Here is a 6,184-nt window from a genome sequence, read left to right on the forward strand (position 1 = left end):
CAGCCATTGTACAATGTATGGCACTGTGCTTAGGGCACTAGCGGCAAGGAACTCCGGCAGGCTGTTCCAGCGGGTGAACAGCCTGTCGGATCTGTGCTGCCGCGTGAGCACGCGTGCCCCCGGACTACCACTCCGGCTCCATTGACTATAATGGGGATGGGACGGAGTTCCAGCAGCAGCACAGCATACACGCCGAGGCGGCTGGAATAAAACTATCCGCCAGAACAGCAATCCGTTGAGGATGTCTTCAGTTCAGTCCTTTTACGGTATTTGGACGGAGAAAAAAAAGCAGCATGCTGCATTTTTCTTTCCGGCCAAAAATCCTGAACACTTGCAAGAATGCCGGATCCAGCATTTTTTTCCATTGGAATGTATTAGTGCCGGATCCGGCATTAAAATTGACGCATTGACGAATCCGGTCTTCCTGTCTGTACATGCGCAGACTTGGATGACACCGGAGAAACGGATCTGGTATTGCAATGCATTTGTGAGACGGATCCGTCTACAAATGGATTCCGTTTGCATACAGATTGTCGGATCCGGCAGGTCCCTTTCACACGAGTGAGTTTTCCGCGCGGGTGCAATGCGTGACGTGAACACATAGCATCCACACTGAATCCTGACCCATTCATTTCAATGGGTCTGTGTACATGAGCACTTTTTTCACGCATCAGTTCTGCGTTGCCTGAAAAACGTAGCATGTTCTATATTCTGCGTTTTTCATGCAGCCTTGGCCACATAGAAGTGAATGGGGCTTCAGTGAAAACGCATTGCATCCGGAAGCAAGTGCGGATGCAATGCATTTTTCACTGATGGTTGCTAAGAGATGTCGTTTGTAAACCTTCAGTTTTTTTATCACGTGCGTGAAAAACGCATCAAAACGCATTGCACCCGAATGGAAAAAGTCTGAGTGTACCAATATGCCTTAGACCTTTCTTGCCATTCATCAGCGCAGGACGCACCATGAACAGCACAGGCAGCGCACTGAATGTAGACAGGCTATTATAGCTACTACATGATAAAGTACATAGGAATATATACTATATTGGACTGTAGGATTCAGGTTAACTTGCCACGTTGGCACTTTGCGATAAATAAGGGGGTTTTGGGGTTGCGGTTTGGGCACTCGGTCTCCAAAAGGTTCACCATCACTGACCTAGAGGCTCGGTCTACTCACACTGTATGCCGCCTCGCTCGTCCGTCAAGCCCGCCCATCTAGTCTTGAATGCCTGCCTCCATCTCAGCCATCGGAAGAATTCTCGCGCCTGCGCCGTTCACTTCTGTCTTCGGCACAGGCGCAGTGAGTGAAGGCCGCTCTCCTGATGCCGGCTTCCTCACTGTGACGTAGTCGGCGCAGGCGCAGTGAGGAATCCGGCACCAGGAGCGCATCATTCACTCACTGCGCCGAAGACAGAAGTGAACGGTGCAGGAGCGAGAATTCGTCCGATGGCTGAGATGGAGGCAGGCATTCAAGACGAGATGGGCGGACTTGACGGATGAGCGGGGCGGCAAACAGTGTGAGTAGACCGAGCCTCTAGGTGCTGAAAAGATGCCCCATAGCACCTAGAGGCTCATTTGCATTGGAATAAAAGTTAGTTTTTTAATGAAACCGCTCCACACAAAGGTCTGAGAATTGCATGGTTATGGAGATCAGACACTATCAGATCGCTAGTGTCTGAAAGCTAATTCGGTCAAAATGAGGTGGTAGAAACCCTTGAATACAGAATGCTACAGTAAATTATGGATGGAGGGGTTAATTTTTTTTTTTATTAAACTCACCTCATCCACTTGTGCGTGCTGCCCAACTCGTCTTCTTTCTTCTTCTTTTATGACCTGGGAGGAAAAGGACCTTTGGTGACATCACTGCGCTCATCACATGGTCCATCACCATGGTGGTGGACCATGTGATGAGCGCAGTGACGTCACCAAAGGTCCTTTTCCTCCCAGGTCATCAAAGAAGAAGAAAGAAGAGAAGCCAGGCTGCGCAAACAAGTGGATGAGGTGCGTTTAGTTATAATTTTTTTTAACCCTTCCATCCCTATTTTACTCAGCATTCTGTATTAAGAATGCTATTATTTTCCCTTATAACCATGTTATAAGGGAAAATAATAAAATTTACACAATACCGATCCCAAACCCGAACTTCTGTGAAGAAGTCTAGGTTCGGGTCTGGGCACCAAACATGCCGATTTTTCTCACGTGCGTGCAAAACGCATTAAAACTCTTTTCACTCACAGGGAAATATTGCGCATTTTCCTGCAACGCCCCCGCATCTTTTCCCGCATGTCACCCGCGTTGCGCCCGTGTGAAAGAGGCCTAAGGTCTCTTTCACATAAGTGAGCTTTCCGTCAGGGTGTGATGCGTGAAGCAAACACATAGCATCCGGACTGAATCCTGACCCATTCATTTCAATGTTTTTCACGCATCATTTCTGTGTTCAGGAAAAATCGCAGCATGTTCTATATTCTGCGTTTTTCTACGCAGCTCTGGTTCCATAGAAGTGAATGGGGCTGAACCCGGATGCAATGCGTTCTTCGCTGATGGTTGCTAGATGTAGATTGTTAATCTTCAGGTTTTTTTTCCATGGGAAAAATGTATGAAAAATTGCACCCGTGTGGAAAAAATAAACACTGAATGCAATTGCAGACAAAACTGACTGAACTTGCTTGCAAAACCATCAGTTTTTCCCTGAGCAGACCTCATGAGAGAATCCGTAACGCTCGTGTGAAAGATTGTCTAATGCATTATAAATCAGTATAAGGGCTCATGCACACAAATGTGTCGGCCAGGTCCGTGCTGTGGACTGCAAGTTGCAGTCCGCAATGCAGGGGCATTGACTGTGTGGCCACCGTCTGCAGACGCGGACCCATTCACTTAAGTGCCGTCCACGATCTGCCTCCGACGGTCCGCACCGCAAAAAAGTAGTGCATGCACTACTTTTTTGTGGTGCGGAGGCACTGACAGAAACCCCACGGAAGTTAAATGGGTCTGCATCCGTCAGCACTGTGTGCTGTCCGCATCTCATCCAGCCCTATAGAGAATGAATGGATCCGGACCCATTCTACGGACGTGTTAATGGACCCTTGCATTTAGTGAGTCATGTGAGTTTCTTGTAATTTGAGTCTATGTGGGTCATTTACACTGGTCTTTGCCCCCTCCTCCCCCCGCTCTACCTGAGGATTTGGCTACTTTAAGATGAGATGTGCGCCTTGTAAAAAATTAGGCGCATCTCTGGGTGTCTGTGAGTCTGTGCATCTGGAGTGAAAATGTGAATGTAAAAGATGGTAAATTGGTATGGGCCAAAGTGTCAGGCGACTTCTGTGTGGCGAGGATGGCATGAAAATGCCCGTGCACCAAAATATTGCTGCACAGGTGTTAAAAAAAGTTGTAAAACAGGGTCTTGTGACTTTTTTATGCCAAGAGTGGCGATCTTAGTAAATACCCCTATTATTTTTCTTCTGCTTTTTATTTGGTCCATGCCATCATGAAGACGTCTCCCAGTCACCACTCCCCTCTACAGTTTGCCTCCCTAGATGTCCCTCTGCTCCTTGCAGCACATCCACACACTATCCACTCGAAAATTAGTGTCACATATAGTGCCACCTGAATACAAACATCCCACACTGTGCCCCTAAATAAAAATATAAACCCAATAATTCTAAACAGGCATCAAGCCCCAATAAAGACCAAGCCTTTCTATAACAGGGAGGCTTTTGTTTACCTGGTCCTTTTTGCTGATGGAGTTTTTGTTCATTTTTTTTCTTTCTGGCTTCTTTTAAAAAAGAAAGCATATGTAGTTGCCAACTGTCCCAATGTGCATGGATTGTCACTGATTTTCAGAGACAGTCCCAGCAAATTCGGGTTGTTCGGGGGTAAAATGGGTGGGACTAGGGTAAGCCGTGCCTCTAACTGGGCATTCTTGGTGGGTTTGGGGAGCTCCCAAGGGCTCATACACACTACTGTATTTTTCATCCATATCCGATCCGCAATTTTCAACTGTGTATCCTTTCCACAAATTATAGAACACATCCTATTCTTCTCCGTATTGCGAACCCGAATAGTCATTTCTAGTGATGGGAGTTCCAGGAGTCCGGGATGACAGCACCCATGGAGGATGTCCTATTGGCCTCTGTTGGGACAGGAAGAGAGAGAGAGAAATTAAAAGGCCTCTCCCCACCCCCTTTCTCCAGTGTTCTTACAACTTACTACACCGGATAGGATCTAACTAATTTATTTTGAACGTCAATGTTAATTTCACATTGTATACAGAGTTAGATCCACACAATTCAAACAAAAAAAGGGGGGGGGGGGGGGTAATACTGGGTGCTGTCATTTCGGATTCTTGGAAAACCATTTACCGGTAAACTAAATATATGTTTCCAGGACGTCCTCCATGACAGCACCCATGGAGAACTAACAACTTAAACCGAAATTTTAGGGGGGGGGGGGGGGGGACCACTGCCTGTAGGACCTTAAGACCGAAAGCAGGATCCTGATTGGCCATAGCGTCCAGTCTGTAGTGTTTAATAAAGGTTGTGAAAGTAGACCAGGTTGCGGCCCTGCAAATTTGATCAATTGAGGCCCCTGCCTCTGCTTTTCTGCCCATGTTGTTGCCATGGCTATGGTCGAATGGGCTTTTAAGGATATAGGACAGGATAAGTTCTGTAGTCCATAGGATTCTCTTAAAGTCTTCTTGATCCAGCGTGCCAATGAAGCCTTTGAAGCTCTGAATCCTTTATTTTTTACACCAAACTGGATGAACAGATTTGTTGATTTTCTCCATGCTTTAGTCCAGTGGTCCTCAGGGCCCACCTACCAGTCATGTTTTTAGGATTTCCTTAGTATTGGGCAGCTGATATAATTAGTGTCCATCCATCAGGATTTACCACAGGTATTCATTCTGTGGGATACTCCTAAATCCTGACCGGCAAGTGGGCCCTGAGGGCTGGAGTTGGGGAACCCTGCTTTAGTCCACTGAATGCAGGCGAGAACTGTTCTTCTTACGTCCAAGCAGTGGAACCGTTCCTCCTGTAAGTTTTTGGGGGCGGTACAAAATGAGGGAAGTATTATCTCCTGTTCTCTGTGAAAAACAGAGACAACTTTAGGTAAAAAGGATTGGTCCAATTTAAGTATTATTCTATTGTGGCGTGCCAGAACCGCAGGGGCTACACGGGAGGTGCACGGTGGGCCGATGAGGGGCCAGTAATAATACAGTTCATCGGTTTACTCATGGTTAGCAGAAAGCCCCCCTGGGCCAGCAGCACAGTGATGAGGAAGACAGCACAAAATCCTCCGCGGCACACTCTGTGGTAGGGAAGCACCAGGCTAGATGGAGGTTGAGGTGCCCTTGATGGCAGTGGACTTTAGGGTGCTTGTGGCGGCTGGGTCCCTTGGTGGTATTTGTTGTGACGCCAGTACCGTTAATGGTGGTACAACCAGTTGTAGTGTTGGTATTGAAGAATGAAGTACACAGTGGTAGGATACAACTCACAACTTTTACTGTGGCTGGTTTTAGTTGCAGCATATACATCCAGACAGAATACAGTCTTTTGATATTTAGAAGAATTCTGTTGATCCACTGTTAATAGGGTTGGCTAGGTTTTGACTTTGCTTCAAGGTCCCTTTTGAACCAGAGTAATTTGGTGAGGTTGTCTGTAGTACTTCACTGGTATGCTTAGTCCTATTGTTTCTGTATCTTCCAAGCCCTTGATTGGGTAGCTAATCTGTCTTCTTTAATGTATGGTGAGGCTGCCTGTAGCTAGGTGGTCCTCCACCATGTGTCACCGCCAGCTCTCTGAGAAGGTCTGGCAGATGTTCTTCTGTACCTCTTGCATGATGTTCTTTGTTTTGGTTTCACTTTGTCATCTCTTTTCCTTCTCCCAGCTGTCACCTATTCACACTAATTGCCTTCCTTTATATTCCCTCCCATACTGCCTCACTTTGCGGTTTATACTACTTCCTGGATTGAAGTGATCACTGCTGGAGACTTCTGTTACTGCTTGTTCAGATAAGTCCTTTCTTGTATTGTGTTTCTTTTCTGGCTTGGTTCTAGGTGACCCTGACTCCCTCCATATTAAGTGCAGGGAGCCGGTGGTCGTGTCCCCTCACTATTATAGGGTTTTCAGGTGTCACACAGTCTAGGTACAAGGGCATGCAATTGTCTACCTCTGAGACCCATGTATGT

Source organism: Bufo gargarizans, chromosome 5 (genome assembly GCF_014858855.1).
Source record: "Bufo gargarizans isolate SCDJY-AF-19 chromosome 5, ASM1485885v1, whole genome shotgun sequence".
Classification (NCBI taxonomy): Eukaryota; Metazoa; Chordata; class Amphibia; order Anura; family Bufonidae; genus Bufo; species Bufo gargarizans.